The sequence below is a fragment of the Bombus huntii genome, chromosome 13 (assembly GCF_024542735.1).
Source record: "Bombus huntii isolate Logan2020A chromosome 13, iyBomHunt1.1, whole genome shotgun sequence".
NCBI classification, from domain to species: Eukaryota; Metazoa; Arthropoda; class Insecta; order Hymenoptera; family Apidae; genus Bombus; species Bombus huntii.
This window is the reverse complement of record NC_066250.1, coordinates 1961857-1983826: the sequence shown is the minus strand read 5'-3', so window position 1 is coordinate 1983826 and position 21970 is coordinate 1961857. Positions and strand designations below refer to the sequence as shown.

Genomic DNA, 21970 nt, shown 5'->3' with positions numbered 1-21970 from the left:
GTTTCATGTGATCGCCGATGTTCACGCAGCTGACGTGCGCGTCGAAACGCGTCTCGTATCCGGGAGAAAAAAAGATGACACTTTTATTTCTGTAAAATCGCGCGAGTCGAGTTTCTAATGTCATGGACATCTTGTAACACGGTTTTCTTCTACGCGAGGAAAAAAAGATCCGTGGCCAATCGTGCAAGCGTTAGCTAGAAGAAAAGACGTGTAAAACGTTTCGAATCAATCAGCGATGGATGCTTAAGGCGAACTTACGAAACCGGCTTAATTAACCCTTTCAGCTGTATATACGTACATTCATCACATCGCAGTCAGCCGGCTGCGATACGTACGATTTATATCGCAAAAGGGGTTTAAACATCTCTCTAAAATAAGTTCGATGAATTTCTTTTGAGCCGTGATAAGTTTCCTTTACGCATAATTGAACGTAGGAGGGTGATGGAAACGCAATGCGTTAAAGTCTGAAAGGCCAGTTTTACGAAGAAAATAAATTTGTCGTTTCGTAACTAACAGCCTAAAATATAATTTTGTATTACCAAGATCGAACAGAGAAGCGTTAGGTCAATGATAAATCAAGCATATATTAGTAACCTAACCCCTCAACAAATTAATGACCCTTCTCACCCTCGAGTTGAACGAAAGAATATCGAGCGAAGAAACAGAAATTTCTTTTTACACTTGCACGCTACATAAGCGTAATCAAAGAGCATCTGAAAAGGCAACACGAAATCTCATCGATGAGTCAATGGCTAGAGAAGAAAACGACGATGGAAGAATTAAGCGAGAGAACTGGAAAGAGGAGAAATGGCGGGAGCAGGATGGTTTAAGAAGTTTCTTCTTAACCGAAGAAGGTTCCTCTGTGATTCCACGGGCGAAAAGAAAGCAGCCGGGTTACTGCTGCTTCCGGTAATCCTACTTAGGAAGTTCGATAATGCCGTGGCTATGAATAACGGTGGGATTACGTGGCAAAAGTCGATGCTGGATCTCTACTTCGTTCGGGCAGCGGGAACTTTCGAATCTCCGTATCGTTGTCCGCTGTTTGACTTTTCCATCGAACTCTGTGGCGACCGGATAAGCGCAATCAGAAATTGCCGGTGGTATCCGGTGCACGTGGAATTTCCACCGGAAATTGACCGTTTGCGGTTCGCGGTGTTTAACTGACTACTTTCATGCTTTTTGGAGAAACCTCAGCTTTCTATCCAATTTTCTAATTTTGCTTTTTTCGTAACGGAAGATCCTTTCACATATTCGTTTTATTTGCTATTTTCGATGTGTTAGCTGGAGCGTAATGCTTTTTTTCCTTCTCACGCAAAAATTGAGAGAATGATTGGTATCACGAAGTCTGATAGAACTTAAAACGAGAAGCTTTTTGGATTCTGCGATTCGGAGAATTACCAATAATTGGTGGTAAGCTAGAGGATGTATGGGAGTATGGAAATAGAAAAATGCCAAAACTATATGGTATAATAATTTTGAATCTTTTGGAATTTTCTCAATATGAATATGAAAAATCCAACTCTTTGCATCCGAGGGCTCCGCTACAAAACGATCATTTCAACGGAAAGAATTTTTCAGATTTCTGTTTTTTAATTTATTCCAGTATCGATTGTCAAGATAATTTTCTAATTTTTCAATTTGCAGCGTCGCGAATAAAACTAGATCGCGTTTATCTCGCGTATTCTTGAAACGAACAGATAAAATACAATCATAGAGATAAACTCGCGTATTGGCCAAAAGTATCGCACACCAAATAAAATGATATTGCACCGCATGACGATTCAGTGATATCGCGTATGTATGTGAGACGATTACAACTCTTCTCTTTTACGCGCGTTTCTAACCGTATGTTCTTTGTTTTGAAATTGCTTCGAGCAGCTGGTAATATTAACAAATAAACCCTTTGAGCGCAAAGGATTACAAAATTACCAGGGCTTTCTTAGGCAATAATTTATTTATTAATTGGATGATAACATCGGCTGATTCGTAAGCGACAAGTCTGGACTTCTATTGTACAATGACATTTTACGTTGAACAGGACAATCACTTGATTCGTAAAGAAACGCGGTACTTCGCTTTAAAATTTTAGAGTTGTTATCGAGACGAATCGAGACGGTAGAGAAGCTCGGTGAGGAAATGGTGGCTCGTCAACGCCACGAGATCTCCGGTGTTTTATAACAAAACTTGTCGAGCGTAACGATTAAGTGCAACTTTTACCAAAGGCAATTATCATCTCCGTGACTGGGTGTCCAGGGTATTTTTATTGCGCGAAAACACGAGACCTGGTGCAAAAACCTCGAGTGCTCGGCCAATCGTTTTAATCAACGGGGGCCATTAATAGTACGTTGTCATCGTATGAATCGTTGCGGACCGCTAACCGCTCGGGGATCGATCTTGAATCGTCGAGACGTAAAAAGCGCATGCTTCTTGATACACGTGAACGTAATTGCGCGAATCGATTTTGTCCCACGGTTACGCGATCACTTTTGCACGGGCTGTTACCATTATATCTGTCTGGATTTATGTAATTATTTCTCGTAATACGAGACAAACTTTTTTAGCGATTGATTTTAATTCTCGACCGTTGACATTGGAATATTTTATCCTAATGGAAGATCGATTGGAAATGTGCAATTTTTTGTCGATATTATACGTATAATGTTTTACAAAAGTAGATATCACGAGTATTTTATCAAACGAGCAGGATATCAAAAAATATTCATTTTCGGATCTCCTTGCGAACGAGAAATTGTTGCAGGGCACTTCAATTTGAAAGTTGAAAAAAGAAATGAGCTCGAAGATGAAAAACGATCGAAAAACGATCCATGCTCTACCGACCCATCTACGCTGATGTAATGGCTTCCGCTCTGGTTTTGTCGATTAATATTTAAACAAAATATTTTAAATTATTCGAGTGCAACTCGTTCGTGACGCTCGACAAATAAAGTATTGTTGGCTATTGTTCTCACGTAACAACAATCTGGTGGTACTCGAGATTTACTGAATTTCAAACCAGAACTGATTTATCAGCAGAATTTCTGGAGAGTTATTATGTCCATATAGATGAATAATTATTCCGTAGCTGGATCAGAATTCGAAGAAAATGAAGATTAAGTGTAACGCATGGGTGAGTTTGACCGCTGCCACTTTTTCATCTCTGCACTCATTTTTTTTCAACTTCCCCATCATATTTCGTATAGATGCCAACATTTTTCGTTCCTTCAGAGATGATCTTCAATTTTCCGCAAGAATTTTTCGTTCGCAAGAAAACGGTCATTTCTTAACGTCTTTCTTTTCGCCTGAAATTTAAAATATTTTGTAAATTTAAACCTTGAGAGCTGCTTTCTCGTTTAAATACTTCAGATTATATCACACGACGATAAAGAGAAGCAGATTTCAGCGGCCGATCGGAGAAATATCACGGAACGGATTTATCGTTAATTACTTTCCCTTCTGTGCTGCTATAGAATGACCGATATCGCCAGATCGTTCGATGCGTATCCACGTGGCTTCCGGTAGCTTTGAATAATGGCAAGTGCACGGTCGACGGTGAAAACTGAGAATTAATAACGGTAATTCGTCGAAACTGGCCAAATTTCCAACGTTGCTCTCGATGACGCGTCACCTGCGATTTTTTCCACGATCCTTTTACTCTCGTTTTGTTTCACGCATTCTACCAATATCTACCAAAAATCAGTCCCTCGCGAATATCTTTCCTGTCCTTTATTTATTTATTTTTTCTAGTTTCTGGCACTTCTACATTACGTACGTAACACGGCAATCGCTTCTATTAAAAATTAGTTCGAAACTCGAAACGGTTTTATCCATTTTTTTTTTTTTTGTAGTGAACGAATGAGAAGTGTCACGGCGTTAGATCAGCGTAAAAGAATACTTGCGTCGTCGACAGCGTCGGTGAAATAATTCTTTCTCTTTCCCTCGAACCATTTTCTCTGTCTTTATGCATCGGACAACGTCGAGGTTGCACGGTAGAAAACGAAGAATTAATATCCGATAATTTGTCCAACTGGCTGGAAATTTTTCACATCGGGCAAACGACTAGTCACGATGATACGCTACGCGCGATCCACGAATTTCTCTTTTTTCGCGAGCCGCGCGTTTTTCTACGAGAAAATGTACGCTCTCCATCGATTTCGAAAACTCACTGTGGCGGTCCACGCAAATTTGCATAATTCATTATCTACCAGCAGCGGACTGCTGGAATCGATTTTGTTCGAAGTGCTTTCTTTTTTATCTGCCTGTTTACTTGGTCACTTTGTTTCCTTAACTTGGGATTTAATCGATAACTGTGCCACCTGCGTCTGTTCCGCAGCACCCGATTGAGAATAATTCGAGAAAATATTAATAACATCTTAAATATCCTAGACTAGCACGAATTAGATTTAATCTCTGAAAACACCGATACAGGAAGGAAAATACATTTTCCCAGCACATTATGAGACTTTTAGATAAGTGAAACTTTTATATCAATAACGATAATAATTCTCAGACCCTAGCATCGACTCTACTGAAAAATCACATTGAAACTCAAGCCTCGAAGAATCGAATAGAATACAAATTTGCTTTTCTACGTGAAGTTCCCGAAGCTATTTAGATAAAACGCTCCTCTGCCATTACCTCTCTGTTATCGAAAAGGAAAAAGAAAAAAATCCCCGGTGGCTTGGAAAGGGCGAAGAAGCAAATTCACCGGCCACTTTCTCGCGTAATCTGGTAAAAAAAAACCTTAAAAATATTTGACGTGCTCGTGTGATCTTTAAGCGAAGTCTCTTATCGAGCAACCACCGGGGATACGAAACGATCCGGGAACCTGCCGAGTGGAAAATTATTAATAAACATATTCAGTGGAAGAATTTGTCGTCGCTAACCGATGTCCCCGACGTCATCAGAATTTTCCATCCAGTCGCGATCCCGTAGCTCGCTAGAAATTCAGATAAAGGTGCCTTTCATCTTCGTTGGTAATATATTCTCGAAAGGCAGAATATGGAGGCGGTGCGGCCATTTCGATTCGCAAAGGAAAAAGGAGAGATCCTTGAGATGGCTGGCTGGCAGGAGCCAGGCCTGTTGGATCCGAGAAACAGGAATGCAGGAAGGTCAGAGGTGAAGGCGAATCGCTTTCGATGATCCAACGGAATTCCCGCCGGATTAAGACGCGAGGTAAACTCTTCTCCGATCTTCTAGCCATCAAGAGCTTCATTCTCGATTGCAAATCGGCCCGCTCCACGCGTTCCAAGCCTTTAGATCGATCAGAACGACGATTTGCAAAACGTTGCTCTGCCAGTCGGGTACTTGCCTAATTTCACGCTCGAAATTATAGAATCGATGCTGGAGATTGTAAAGTGGAAGCACGTGACGTGGTGATTCCTTTCGTCCTTTCTCTTCTGCGTTAATTTCTGATTTTTCGAGGAAGGATTGTCGCGTAACGACAACGAAAGCAAATGATATTTATGAATTTTTCTTAGATTAATCTAAATTTCTAAGATGTTGATGTAGCCTTGAAATGTAAACGTAATCCCTTTTTATTTCAGTTTTTTTGATCGTTTATTAGTTCTTTAAACTGCCACGTTTAATAACTTTTTGAACTAACGTGCACGATAAGCGACAAACTAATTGATATATTAATATCTTGGTGTATAAATATATCGATTAAAATAATCAGTTTCGGACAAAGCACGTTCGTTTTCTTGCAAATTGCTCCAGTGATCGAATCTCAAATTTTTATTCCATTATTTATCTGTATTAAGTTTTTCTAGAAAGCACAGAATTAGAGAATTTGCTGGTCGAAAAAAATTCTATCGCTGTTACACGATAATCCGTCCCATAATTAATTTTATATCTAATGGTAATATTTTGTTTTTTATCAACCTTCGTAATTTTTCATATTGCTTCTACCAATTTAATAATTCCGGTTAAGTTCTAAAATTGAACGTGAAATTGTGTCAATTTCTTTGATTCTGCGGCTTGAATTTTTCCACTTCAAATTCTATAATAATTTGAATCTACGGTATTTCCCTTCCTCTCTTTCTCTCTCTCTCTCTCTCTCTCTTTCTCTACCTCCCTCTTTCTCTCTTCCGCAGACATCTCTGTCAATATAGCAGAATAGAAACTGGAATGTAAAAATAAATCAAAGTATCGCCTGAAGAATCGAGGCGAATTTTTCGTGGATCTTTTCTGTCGGGGTAAAATTCCGATCGAAATCGTGGCACAGGAGAGAGACGGGAAGTGGACTCATTTACGTCGAAACGAATTTAAATCTCCTATCGGCCGCAGGATTTGATTGAAAACGGCTCTCGGTTAACTACCTGGCCCGTTCGTGCACCAGACGTGAATTTCGAAACTTCCACTCATTTTTCACGTTCTTCTCTATCCCGTTCTTTCTTCCTTTTATTTTTGACCGAGTAAATTTGGAACGAAACTTTGTTGTTCACAATCCATTACCCGAACCAACCACTTGTACATCGAGAGCCGGTTTGCAATATCCGTATTACTTGTTGCAGGGAATAAAATAGGGTAAAGTATAGGAAGTACTATAATTTCACTTTCGTTTTATTACCTTACTAATGTATTTTAATGCTGTATCATTACGTCGATATCGATCAAATCAAATAAATCAATCAAATCGGTATAAGAAACTGTAATCAAATATAATTTTTCCTATCACAAATAAATAGATTTCTGATTATAGAGGGTTAACTGTATATACCGTTTCATCGATTAGCACTTTTTTATATTCTGCTTAAGATCGATAATTCTTTTTTTGTATCTACATCGAATTTACATATATTAATATTAAAACTTTCAAACAAACTAAATTTTTGTAGATTACCTTAAAAATAAATCCGAGTATAATTCTCGGTGATTACAGTTTAATCGGCTACGGATATTAAACATAACGCTTGATCGTCGAATCGCCAATCTCGATATAAAACCTATAAAATTATATCTCTGCTGTGAAAAGTGCCGCCGACCGAAAACACGATTTACATTCCACGTATTACGATCAAAATGTTTCAAATTCGGAAATGACCGCGCGTAAAGATATCCAGTCAGTGAGAGATATAAAATATAAATTTCATTCGCTGCTTTTCGGTAATGTTTCGTCCAGCCGAGAAATACGAGTACGTACACCGAGGCAAAGAGAAAAGCGAAATAGGAAAAACGTTCGATAACAATCGTGATCGCGCGAATGGTTTTACTGGTATTTAGACCGCCATTACGGAGCGAAATGAACTCCGGCATATCACGGACCACGATTCGCCAATTTTCGGGCACAATCTCACGCTGCGTAATTTCCCGGAAAGTTCATTGCGCATTTATGCACCGTGAACATTTCGCTTTTGCGATTTTGTCAGTCACTCTCGTTCATAATTGAGGAACGGCCAGACAAAGGGACTTTGATTCGCGGACGTTTGACCGTGTGTGATGGAATAAGAATGATCGTCGCTGAAAGCCAGTTACAAGTCCAAGTATGGAACAGCCACGATTCTTCGTATTATCCGTGTTTCGTTCTTCATAAATTGTACGCACGATTGAATTGGCTCCTTAAATCGTAATACGTCTGTTGCTTTTTGTGAATGATCAGCGCGAGAACGTCATTAATAGACAACTAAAAATAAAGCGCGTTTAAGCGACACGAAATTTCCAGCTTGAAAAATTGAATTCGTTAAATTTTGTAATACGGAATATTCGACGAAATGTTGGATATTTGGTACTAAAAATATTATTTTTTATTACCGACGATTTATATTCATTTGCAGGGATATTATCAGATCAAGGGAAAAATCATTTCAGTTGTAAAAATGCGACATCGAGTGATTTACAGCCAACATTTGGTAGCGCGCGATCGTTGCGATTTTACGGGAATGAAACTCGTATTTCTATGCACTCGTATGCAGATTCGTGCGATTGAAAATACAAATATGACGAGCCCCGACGGAGTAAAACCGAATTTATCATGCTCGCGTACCACGATTATGATTCTCCCTATGTAATATGCTAAATAGTTAATCCGTTGAATCTTGTTAAATTATAAACTAACGAGATGGTAACGTGATCACCTGAATCGCAATTAACGCAAAGAAATAACGATCTCGTTTACCATCGTTTAAAACGCGGCATGGTTTCATTACTGTAACCAAATAGTCGATGATCGCTTATTCTAATATAATCTGCTTATAAACCATTACGTTACCCCGTTTACGAGTAATATCAAGCAACGTTTGATATTACGCGCCACGGGTAACTGTGAATGAAAAATAATGGAAGCCTGACTATTATACGGACAAATAAAATTTGCATCCTTATTACGAGTAACGCGAGGATTCTGCGTATATTCTCTCTATTTTTATTCGATCGAATACTTGGACGATGGTAGCGATTATTTTTCATCGAATATCAGAAATTAGTATCGATCGATCGCTTTCGTTCGGTTATTATTTTATTTTCGCGTTTCGACTGCCAGTTTCATCGGCGAATGGAGTCCCGAGGTCGCAGTTCTTGCAGAAGGTCGCGATCTAGATCTTGACTCGCGCGAAACCAGTTTGCGAGGCCAGCAAGCTGCTGCTCGTTGCAACACGTTCAGGCTACTGACCCTTTGTGTTTGCTCTCGCTTTGCCACGCAATTTCACGGATTATCCGTGTTACTGCTAATCCACCGGCGATTAAAGCCTTTCTCCAAAATTTCCTGCGTGATTTTCGTACCTTGATCGAGGTCTAGGTTGATTTATTACAGCTATGAAGTAAGCTGGTTAATCGATGGCGTTCAGCGAATGTACGATCGAAGGCTGCACTTTCTTTTTATCGCTTCTTTTACTGTAACTTTTTATCAATTCTTTCGTAAATACTTGGCTATAATTCAAACGGCAGTAAGTCTTTTGAAACGGGGACATCGTACTCGACATATCGTCTACGATCATTTGAAGCTTGGTTTTCTCGGGAAATATATTTCATATTCCTCACAGAAGATTAGTTGGAAAGGTAATCTTGCATCGTAAGAGGTTGACAGAAGTATCTCGGTATACGTTATGCGTTTTAGAACTGTTAGATTTACCGTTTATCGCGCTTTCGCAAGTCAAAATTGATCAAATGAAGCGAAGCCCATCGTGTCAAATGTTATTCCCAGTTACCGTAAAATTACTATTTAAAATCGCGTCACGATAAAAGCGCAGACCATAATTGCCCACGGGCACTCTCATTTTACGATTCTTAATCTACTCATCTGTTCGCAAATAAAAACGACATATTTTATATCGGCTGTGTCCCGCATGTCTCCGTTATCCACGCCGGCTCGTCCACATGTGTATTTTCCCACGGAACAGGACAGCGGACAGGAACGTTTTACCGTCACGGCTAATAATCTTTATCGAAATAATTCCTATCGAGGCAACGTTCACATTTGGCAATTTTCCTAACGATGGTTGATCATCCCTGGAGGGACAGCCAGCTTGTACGATAGGCATTTTATACAGCTCTGGTCAAGTCAAGAGGCGATTTCCACATTAGCATAATTATATAGAAATCATGAAAATCGTTCATGTGTAAATTATTATAGCTTCTTACTATTTATTTATTTATCTGTTTATGGGATAAATCCTTAGATATGATAGATTAATGGGACATGAAAGACGAGAAAAAAAAGGAATTAAGAAAAAGCAGGAGATACATATGTATCAAAAAAAAAAAAAGAAAAAGAATGAGAATAGACACGTAAGAAGTAGACATAATATAAAAGTATTGACAAAGAAAAGTTACAACATGACATTGTCATACAGAACGCCCAAGAGAATGTTTCAGTGACGCTATAGTTTGGCTAAAGATATTTATGAAATTCTGGCAATCGTACAATGTGCCATGTTGTTTATATCTGCGTTATAGATTTTTTCCATTCGTAAGAAATTAAGTAAGCTAAAAATCCATAGAATGCGCGTGATATTCAAGAATATATAAGACATTCCTCTGCCTAGGTCTTAATCTTTTAATGAAAAACTTTACGCTTTTAAATAAGACACAAACTCAATGATTTCTCTAGCTGACGACCATTATTATTCCTTCCACCTCTCCAATTTTGCTGGCATTAAGTCTTCTAAGCCTTGTTCTGCTAACTGACATAACATTTGTTACCGCTCCAAAAAGTGTTCGAACGTTCAGGAAACCATATTATATTTGACGTACAACAATAAGTCGATGAGAAATGTTGCCGACAGTTACATTAAAATAAAATGTTACGTAATTTTATTGCAACGCTAATGCGTCCCGTGGCAAGAAGAGTAAGAATGACATTCCGGCATGTTTCTAGCCACGTAGCCCCATAATAGTCTGATAGCATGCAACCGGAAGGCTGTCAATTTAGCAGAGACTGTCATTCAGTCAATGCAGCTCGATGTGCATTACTCAATCTACTCTGTCCGAGGGATTGAGTTCAAAACACGTGGCCCATGTGCTACGTAATTGATCTAGATTCGTGTAGCCGGTTAGATAGGACGTTCCTCTCCTCTCTATAATCTTCGTTTCACTATCACAAACTCATTTTGTGTGTTACGCGCATTCTGTGTACTTTTACTTCTCTTAATCTTTTAGAGGATAGATAGAGGATAGAGGATTTGAAATTTGTGTGTATACGAGAATTAGTAATTTCCGCATTGGAAATATCTTACGAGATTAAAGTTATTTATAATCCTGCCTTTACAATTTCCTTTTTTTTGTTGTTGTTGTATGTACACGGGTTCCTACCTCTTGTTAAACGTAGGTTGGTTCACGTAGTCGAAGCGTGTTACGCGTTTGGATGAATCGTTTAGAGCAATACTTGTTCCTTTTTGTCGATTACCCTCGTGGTAGTAATTTATGGTTAGGCAGAAACGTTTTGGAATTGATTACACAAGACGCAGCGTTATGTCTCATAAGAAAAAATAAGAATTATACTCATATAACGTATGATTAGAGAGTAATATATAAGTTTCTTTTTTATTCGAATGGAAATTGTAGAGGCATTTCATTTTTATCGCTAAGTCGATCGATTTATACTGGATAATCTACTTGATCGGTTATGCCGACTATTTTTGTCTCATTCCAGCATGAGTTCGTCGTCCTCGAGGAATTTTTTAAAAATCGACACCCGCGTTGTAAGATTGGAGAAACTAAGATAGTCCCTACGAATCAGTTCGTTCATCGCGCATGACGCGTGAGAATTATTAATAATTTTCATAACTTTGACAATTTGGAGTTGTTTTGAAGAATCTTTTAACAGGTCCAATTGGAAAACATGCTCTACAAGATGCAAAAGGAATCATCATTATTACATACGTAAAAAAAACAGAAATTTATATGCATATAAATAAATATAACACGAAGCAACGCAAGTGAGTCAGTAGGAATTAAAGCACTGACAGTTTAAAGCGAAACTCGTCCTACCCGTCGACTGTCCAACATAAAAGTCCCGTACAATCTCTACGAACGTCCCTCGAACGAGTCACGCACTCATTCCGATCATCACCCATGAAGTATCCAAGAATCCCTGACGACTCGTGGAGCCATCAGAAACGATCGACGGAGGAAACCCGATTAGAAGGCACTTAGACACCGCGTGGAGCCTTCTCCCTGGCGGGATCCTATTATCGTCAAGTCCGGGTCTCTCCTCGGAGGCTGGGTCGTGCTCGAAGCTCCTCTACCAAAGTGGAAGAGGTACATCGTACGTATATGCGAAGTCGTTAAAAAGTCCTGCTCTCAATCTCACGGCCCGTTCCTCGGCCTTGCTCTTGCAAGATAGAAAACCAAAGAGCGAGGGGAAAGAGAAGAGGAGGAAGGAAAACGTCTGAAGATTAAACGAAGAACGAGACGAGAATAACGAGGCTAAAGGGCTAGAAGATAGACAGAGAGAGGAGAAAGGCAATTTAAGAGAGCAAGAGAAGTAGAAGATCGGTTCGAGTGTCGGTGAAGAAGAGACGATGAAAAGGTTGCAAGAGTGAGAGTGAGTGAGAGAGAGAGAGAGAGAGAGAGAGAGAGAAGGGGTTAGGGAAGGGGTTAAAGGCAGGATTAAGTGAGAGAGGAAGGAACGGACGATGCTATGGGTGTCGGGCATCGAACTCTCGGGCGCAAACACGAGATGGTATTACGTGGAACGACTGATCACGACGGCATGTGAAGGTGTCTTTAGAGACCTCGTGAGGGCACGCGAAATAGACTCTCGCGGGACTTAACGGTGTTCGAATTGCCGGTGACTCCACCGAGAACTGGACGATCCTCCTTTGCTCCTCTGACCTTCGTTCACGTAGCTTATGACTGATCGAGATCGCTTCGGCACGATCTTGCATTTTATTTGATTGCCTCTTTCCCTCAACCTTCCTTGCGACCGTTTTGCTAAAGAGATCGACCTCGTGAATCTTTGACGACGCTCGCTTGGTTTATTGCTCCCTGCGCCATTCCTCCAGGGTTGCATTTGTTTGGTCGACGATTGGGGACACTGTTGGGTTTTGAGAGGTGACCGGCTGACGTTCGGAGTAACCGTGAAACTCGGATAAATCTTACGATCCTCCTGAACTAGTAAATATACAAAGTGTCCGTTTTATCTGGAAACACGTAAATATCTGGCAAACTATGAACGATGCAAGAGAATGTTTGAAACAAACGTTATGCGATTCCGCAGGGGACGTATTACGATGATATTTATTTTGCCGTGCATTCGCCTTGCAAAGATTATACTTTTTTTTGTTAAGATTATATTTTTAAGTCTGAATATATTCTTTTATTTCATATTCTTATAGTCGACGTCAAAACACTGCTTACCTGTACTTCTGCATACACCGTTATCGAGATATTAAGGTTTTAGAAGAATGGGAAGTTGTATATTTTTCGATGGCAAACATGTAGGACAAGCGACTAGTCGTTCGAGGAATAATATTTAGTACAAACACACAGTGCATACACAATCGGCTCCTTTTAGAGCTACAATGATGTTTGATCGAGCAAGCTGACCAACCTAGTGTATACTAGATAACGCCAATGCCGGCGGCATCGCGGTAGATCAAAAGATTTGATACCTCTATAGTAATTCATGCAAACTACAAGTAGTGTTTTGGAAATGTTTTGATCTAGACTACAAGAATATGCAATAGTTCCTGTTTAAGAATACAACCCTGATCTTCACAGAGTTTTTCACGATCGTTGCAAGGTAAAATAAATATCGACGTGATATATTTTCTCCCTGAAAATCGAACGACATTTTTTTCAAACCTTTTTTCATATCACCGATAGTTTTCGAGATATTTATATTAATTAAATGTAAGTATCATTAAATGCTCATTCTGACAAAAATGCGAAAACACTCGAGGAAAACAAGCCTTTGTCTTTATTAGACAAAACTTCAGTTTTTCGACCTACCAAAATTCATCCTACCGCTATTATCCAATTCAGCCCATTTCACGGACAGGATGGTCGAAATTATTCCACCGAAAACGCCTCCATTTAATCACAAATGGTTCTCATTTCCACCCCTTGTAAATCTCACAAATTCCATGCCATCTTAGCCATCCTTTCGGTCTAATATTTTTAAACGAATCACCCTATTCAGGGTGCAACCTAACGTAGAGTACCTTCCGTTTGTCGCCGCCTAATTAGTGCCGTTGAGATTGCCTCGACAAGAATTTGTTAATTGAAGCCGCTAGGCCGCATCCGCTTTGGCGCGGGCTTGGAAGCAGGTCGAATTAGATTGGCAAAGGGGTGGCTCGGTGACGAAGGGTGGAAAGGTGCGCCGCTTATTAGGAGGCACCATCTGGCTCCACTTATTGTACCGTGATTCGTCCCCGGCGGTTATTGCGACTGGATGTGGAATTTAAATGCGACCTGGCCCGTCGACGTTTTACGTTCACGGCGGATGTTTTCCTTTTTCCAGCGAAGGAACGTCGTTGAATTTTCATTAAGCAATTATTCGCAGCGCGACGCTGAAATACGGCGCTCGCGCGACAGGTGTAACGTAATAAGTTTCGCGATTCCGCGTGTCGTTTCGCGAGTATTTGAACGCCGTGCAAAAATCCACTCGGGACCTTCTCGCCGCTTTCAGCTGCTTGCAGTAATGTGATGTAACATGAAGATTATGGCGTCTTAAATGCGCAATTTGGTTTTGCGGGAAATTAGAGAATTAACGAAGATGTACTTATCGCGAGTTGCCTCCACGGGCTTCGTACAACGGAGACCGAAGTTGGCTGCTTGTTGGGATAGGTTGATTAATTGTTAATAAGTTTGCATTGACGTGTACTCCACCGCGGAAAAATTTATTAAACGACAGAAACGAGTCGCTTGACGTTCATTTGTTTTCGACGCCGTAGCTTTACGATTGAGAGTTATCGACGTTCGTCGCAAAATTGGTTACATAAGTAAATATTTGTTCATAGAGATTTTATGTTTTCGCGTTCTATATACAGAATAAACATCAGAATAAATATTAGAGATATATTTTAAAGTTTCTTTACTAGACGACCTATCGTAACAGTATTTTTTAAAATACATCAGCAATTTAGTTACGTGAAATATCGAAATCAAAATGATCTATCGATGCTGGTTGACTAATAACGTCCGTTTTTATTTACGTAAGTCTGGGCTCAATGTATTTCGTGTAAGATGTCGATTCACTCAAGATACGTAAAAGGAAATTTACTTTTTTACAAGTACAAGAATTATATATCAGACTGTGAAGATCATGATTGAAGTATCATTTTAATGATACTTTCTAATACTCTAAGTTTTTCCTATGAAAGTTTCAATCATTATTTTGTTATTAGGAAAGCGATTTTTATGATCTGTTTAAATTTGATTAACTCATAAATACATTTTAATTTACGTGTAATTTATTGAACATAAATCTTTAGTTTATTATACAGTATGAGAGAATGTATCATCATTAAGATAAGTTACTAATGACGTTTTCTTATCTGATCGTATAGTCATATAGTCAGCCTACCTCATACTGTAAGTCTACTAACCCCGACGATGGGGTTGGTTGGCCGACGTGGAAAGTGTTAGAAAAGCATTAAAATATTTTAATTGCTATCGCGTTAAGTCAACTTTAATCATTTAACGAGATAGTCGAGTGCATATACTTTATCAAATATAATTGACCATTATAACGATATTCCGCCCATATAACTTTTAAAAATTAAAAACTAAAAAAACTGGTTTACCAGCACCTACTACGAACACATTAGAGTTCGAATACTACAATGATTAAAGAAGATATTAACAATAATATTTGAATCTCGAGGTGTCGATTTCGGTAGCATTAACTTAGATGCTAATTTTGAAGAAAATTGCATCTTAGTAATTATGAATAGACGTACTGTTTGATTGATTATTATACAGTGTGATTCAATACGAAACACTTGAGATACAGGTTCCGAAAAGTATATATTTTCTATACCAATTAAAATATTTTGCTTCACTCTACGTTGATAACCTTTCGCACCATACATTTCAGCTCGCAACTACCATCTCTCATAAATCATAAATAATTCATGTGCCGTTTCACCATATGTTCAACGTTTAACAACGTATCACGAGGAAACAAGCCTTACGTCGTACCATCCTTATTCCCCGGCAATTTCAATTTACAGTTACGCATTTAGTATGTCACTCAAGACGAAAGTTTCGAAAATTACGTTAACATAGCGAGGCTGAAATATTCGTTGGAACAATCCTGCCGGACGTTATTGAAGTTCTGGTAGAAACTAGAAATCATCTTCCCGGGACCCCAGGATAATCATCTCGATCCGGATTCTCGGCCTCGGGCGCCGCCGACTAATAAACTTATCGAATCTGTCGATGGCAACTTTACTCTTGCGCTCAGAGGCTTATACAACTTCCCTCGACGCTCGCGGAAACGCGATCCGACGTGGATGTAACAATTGCGTTAGCAGAACGAGAATGCAGCCTGAACGTTCCCTGCCCAGGGACGAACGTTCCCTGGCCAGGGATGAGCGTGTAACGTCAGGGAGTTCTCCGAAGCTCGTTGAGTTCAGCGAATTTGTGACGACTGTTGGAGATTCGAACGATGAGTTCGCGACTTGGCGTTGTTGGTGTTGGAGTTTAAGAAAAGTTTGATATCGTGATTCGACGCAGTGTCAGCAAATTTCACCTTGCAATCGGACTGAAAATTTCCCGTTGCAATGTTCTACATTTTGCAGAGATCAAAGTTGAGCATAATTGGAATTGTTATTATTCGATACGAACGAATGAACGCGCGAATGTAAAAATTCTAAATTTCGGAAATTTTGTGGCAGAATAAAAATCAGATGCGGCTGTTGCACACTGATCGATATTCCATGAGATGATACGTTTTATCAAAGTTTCCCGCACGTTCTTTCCGTAAGATTGAAAGTATATGACAAATTTTGTAAATCCTAGCGGAGAAAGTCAATTGGTCGAATGATACCTCGGTTTATGTTAAATAAAAAATACATGTGCTCGAAAGATTTACGGTAAAGCCTATAGTTCTCTGCAAACTTCCAAATCACTGCTGCATGCGCAGCTAATGCTCCCGAAACCGCTCTTCGTTTCACGAAACACTGGAAACCGTGTCGATTTTAAGCGAAACCAAATAACGCAACGACCGTAAAATGTCGAAGCAAAAATGTCATCGGGCTATCGACCGTAACAACGGCGGCGTTAATCCGAGTCTTCATGATGCCGGTTTTCCCGGAAGCATCAATCACGGATTTCGTTCCATAGATCCCGTCCTTGGCTGGAGGCGATCCTCGCGTCTCCCATTTGCGGAATCGACATCGACAACGCCGCGATAATCAATCAAACGTCAATACTTCTGAGAGAGTGGAAGCTTTGGAAAAAAGAGGCGGCGTTTTTTTCATCTGGAGAACGAATCGGTCAATTAACGAACGAAAGAAAGGAATAGAGGAAAGAAGGGGGATCGATTGATCGATCGATGGAGCAGAAACGACAGGATTTATCCGGCGTTAACGAGCCGGTCGACGAATTTCTGACCCCGTTATTAAAGCCTGGAGTATGTGGCGTATCGATTCGATGAGATGAGATAGGCACACGTACGCGTGGATCAACCTCCGTTCGATCCGCGAATTCTCGTGGCGTGCCTTCGACATGCGGAGCGTGAAGATGCCAGCGGCGTCACGCAAATATCCCGTCTGTCGACTGAAATTAGACGGTCAAACCGCATCGTCTAGGCTCGAGATGCCTGCCTCGTGGGTATTTAACGAGTTTCGCGTGGTAATAGTTTAATAAAGTTCGTCAACGGTAACTCGCTTCTCACCTCGCCTCTCTCTCTCTCTCTCGTTCCCCCTCTTCCTCTCCCTTTCTCTCTCTTTCTGTTGGTTTAGCGCACAGCGTTCTCTCCAAGGGAGCTACTTTTGACGCGAGAGCACGCTTGCGACAGCCTCCTTTTGTGAAGTGGCCACGGAAGGCTGACAGCGTGGGACAGTATGGTAATTCGACGGCGTGAAACCTTCTGGATATTCTATTATGGACTGGAACGTAAAGATTCACGAGGTTGCGCGGTTTCGAGGAAAGCCTCTGCATGACTATGTGTTTGCACGTTGATGTCGGTAGTGGTGAAACGTGTGTGGAAGGATTTAGTGGGTTAGTGGTACGGTATCTGCGCTCTATCTACGACCGCTTTTACAATGATTTCATTGACATTGTATTTTTTCTAAGTCAATCGATATATCGATTTGAAAATGTAACGTTCTTATTTGTTTAGCGAATGACGAGAATTATTTAGAAATGCCCTGCAGGGGCAAAATGTTTTACTTATATCGGAAGAAGAAATCGTAAGGGAGCTTCTTCTTCGTGGAAGCTGCTTGGAATATCAATTTTAATGTTTCAGAAGGGAAACATTTATGAAGTTATCGTGTTTCTATATTCCGTCGTTCTCGTGAACGATATTCTTCCGGATAAGAGACTGCAAAATAATATTTTGAATAATTTCAAAGTTGAAGCAATGAAAACGAGTGTCTATATCGAGACACACTTCGGAATATCAATAAATCACGCTGCAAGAAGGTGCAACGAGCGAAAATCTAGGTGCAACTCTATTAAAGTTCACGCAGATAAAACATACGATAATATCTAACGACGAAAGTGTCTCTAGTTGCTCGTAAATGCTCCGCGGAGGCAAAAAGTTTTACTTGTATGTATCAGGGAAAGAAATCAAAACGGAGGTTCTTCTCCGAGGAAGCTGTTTAGAATATCGACTTTAATGTTTAAAAAGGGAAGCATTTATGAAGTCCTGTTATCGTGTTTACGTGTTCCATCGTTCTCATAAAAGATATATTCTTTCCGTTGAGCAACTTATTTTAGATGCTCGATTTAAACACGCAACATCGACAGGAAATTCGCGAATACCTCTTTACACGATCGAGAAACGGCTCAGGTATGCATGTTTACTGTTGCGTGATTAATTTATGGAAATTTAGCTCATTTACCGATAATCAATGGAGATTTATGCCGGTTGTATTTATATCTGATGAGATGAGAAATAAAGTAATAGACTGTATTAATAGCGATTCTAGTTTTATTATTTGCAATCGCTAATTACTTATGCAAATTACAATTCCCCATGTTCGCCTAGATATTACATAAATTTATTACAGTGCCGTACATAATCTGTCTTATCTTTAAATATGCATTTAACGTGCATTTCTAAGTACGAGGAACATGATCGTTTAGTAGGTCAAAATTCGCAATCTATTAAAAAAATTACCGCGTTTATCTATCATTTGTGCGGAAAATTATACAGAATTACATAACAATGTCAGATGACATACAGATAGGGAAATGCAAGTAGCCATAAAACGCAGTAATTCTCGTGCAGCGACTAGTTTGCTCGTATTCGTAAGAATTCAATAATGTTTGTGAGACAAGTACGCGCATTACGTAAGTGCAAAACATCGAGATCCTCTGTCGTGATTAAATTTCAACGGTGTTTGATAATCGGCGTGGCTTATGCGCTTCGTGTCGTTAAACTTGCCCCGGAAACCGGAAATTCTGATCCTCTCTCCGTTTACGTTTCGTCATCGTATCGGGGAAATAACAGGCAGCAATTTTATAGAGTTGCTCAACCGCGACGTTTTGAACCTATATTCGACGGGAAATATTACACAATAATATTCCACAGCCACTTGGAAGTACCAGACTCTAAGATGGACGATAAAATGAAAATGTCTTCGAGCAAGTTCGAGTGCTTTTTATTTTTTCTTTTTTTTTTTTTTGTAGTTATTTTGAGAATTTCATCAAACAAAGATTTCCTTCTCCAGTTTAAAATCGTCATTAGCATTTAAAATATACGCTTAAAATAATATACTTAAATTTATAAAGTGGGTGGTTCGTGTATTTAAATCCCTTTTTACTTGCAATTCCTCTTCGTGGATTCGATAATATTTTGAGAATGTTTGTAAGCTGTGTTTTCTTCGTTCTTTTAAGTTAGTATTCATTTTTGTTGAAACGAAGTTTTATCGGAGTTTCTGTTATAGTAAAACACGAAAACTATAAAATATCTTTAAAGAGGAAAGAACGTCGTTCAATTGCTGCTATCTCGGAGAACGTTCTTTAACGAAAAGTACATAGAAAGATGAAAATAAAAAGAGAATACTTTCCTCTCTAAAAGATATACATACTGTTTGATTACATTCTCTGAAACTTTCGTTCAAAAATATTAATAACTAAAACATCTAGATCGATCCGTAAATTGCTGCAAGCACTTGAACAACCTTATTACATCGTATCGGTAAGAAACTACCGAGGGGTTTTGAAAAGTGGCGTTGACCTCTTGACCCTTCCCTTAGAATCTCAAATCGACTGCGCCTTTCGCCATAAAACGTTTAATTCGCCCAGGAAGCAGCCTCGTCTACTCACGATCTCCTATTTTTCCCTGCTCGATCGAGGTATACGCGCGGTTCGGTGAAAGCGTGAATCCTTTCCGCTATTGTTCGACGCCATAAATCCGCTCGATATCGATGACGAGCAAACTCAATCTAAAACTCCGTGTTGTGGCGTTTGCACGCGATAAAATTCCTAGAAATTGCCTTGTTCCTCCCTTTCTATTTCATTTTCTTGGTATCTTTATCTTCCCAGAATCCCGTAATTGATGCAAAAAATAGAGAAATAGGATTGTAGTTAATAAAGTGGGTCAAAGCGAGAGAGAGAGAGAGAGAGAGAGAGAGAGAGAGAGAGAGAAACGAGTATCTGCTAGATCATTTTATCGAAATAGTACTACGTTTTTCAGTATGTAGAAAAACCATCGCAGAAGGAAAAGAAATAAAACCGATATGAATCCCTTGTCACATTGGAATTCCTGGCAATGAAAAAGCTGGTCAAGCAAGCCGCCGACTCTCTAAACACCGTCAACTGCGACAACTTACATATGAACGACTCGATAAAAGAAGCAAAAGATAGTTTAATATTACGAGTGGGAATCTGAATGGAATCTAACAGCCCCGCCTTATGGTAAAAATATCACCGAGACCGTTTCAAGAACGGAAAAACGAATACTATATTTGCTAGGAGAGATCATATTTCACGGATTAAGATTGAACATACCAAGATTACACATTCCCACAGTCTATCGTTCAAAAGACCAACTCCTCGATACAACGAGTGCTCTTCTGCAATTACAGTAGATTATCTAATCTTACACTCTCCTAAGTATAATCTTTCATGTGATAAGCGTAGATTGATAGGGCCGCTTAAGGACAACCTGAAAAATGAGAAAATTCACAACTTGATCGAGTTCGTAAAGGGATCGAAATTAATTGTAAGATTAATGTAACGCTTACGTACTAGTTAATCTTAAGCTATAGCTAATAACCGTTTAGTTGATAGGACTTAAAACCCTTGAAAAGAACTTAGTTTCTAACAGAGGAATAATTGAACATTCTTGGTTGTTCGTTTCGTATTCTAATGGCTACTTTCAGCATGTAAAAATCGTTACCATGCCAGTGTTAGGACATTAAGGGCATCAGGTGGCGCGTTTAAATCGCAGGGCGAAAGGAGAAAATATTACGAACCGTGGTGGGCGGTAAATTAAAAGTACGCGAGATTTAATACGAACGTATTGCGTGTACGCTTGAATGGGGAACAGAGGTCCCAATAACTTTGTTTCAAGTTACACGAGATCACGAAAGCGCCGGTCTTAGCCATGTACCGTATCGTTTTAGGCGTCCTGGTCACGTTAATGGAAGAAGTAATTTTCGTTTTTTTAACTTTGCAGGTACGTACAGTTTGCTGAAACGAGTAGAAATGCTTGGGCGTTGGGCGTGGTGCTGTTGAAACGCTCGTAAGTAGCGATAAGGTTATAACTTTGGATTGATTTTTGTATTACCTTCGCGAGAAATCCATTATTATTTTTCGAATTCTTTCTTGAAAAAGACTCCAAGAGAAACCTGCGATGTTTAGTATCTGCTCTGACTATATGTTTTTACATCTTACATATTCGTAACTAGTTCAGGGTGAGCATGTTTTAACTCGCATTATAAAAAGTACCTTAGCAACATCAGGTCCAGGGCATCGTTACGTTAAGATCGCTCAGTGCTGCGATTGCACATCAAACTCACGCGTAATGATTTTCTTCCACGAGCCGAACCTCCTCTGCCAGAACGATAAACAATTATTCCAAATTTTCAAATGTAATCTTTTCCGATGCTCTGAATCTACTATCGACGGTAGAACGGATAATACCGGTCCTCTCTACAGCAGTCTGCGGTCCAAAAAAATTAAAGAAAAGAAAAATCATTTCCAGCTACTCGACCACAACAATTATATCGGCCATCGCGATAGTTTATCTGATCGAAGAAACGTCCGAAGTTCGTAATTAATACGAGAAAAGGGAATTACCAGGGGGATCGTGATTGGTTTCCTGGCACTAAACAATCTTCTTCCTCTGTCTCTGCTCCTCGCCCCATGTTCCCAGTTCGATTCAGTCTCACCCCCTTTTTTGTCATTGCGAAGT

At 39.6% G+C, this 21970-nt stretch overlaps 1 protein-coding gene across 5 annotated transcripts in view; it reads left to right on the top strand.

Annotated features, from left to right (window-relative positions):
* LOC126872425 (putative polypeptide N-acetylgalactosaminyltransferase 9) overlaps positions 1 to 21970 on the top strand; it is a 292111-nt gene that overhangs the window by 137940 nt on the left and 132201 nt on the right. The window contains exon 5 of one of the 5 annotated variants that reach the window (XM_050632371.1): positions 21233 to 21298. The exons of the other annotated variants lie outside the window; for them this stretch is intronic. The gene's annotated coding sequence lies outside the window, so the exon portion shown is untranslated. The remainder of the gene's footprint in view (positions 1 to 21232; positions 21299 to 21970) is intronic. 5 annotated transcript variants of the gene reach the window in all.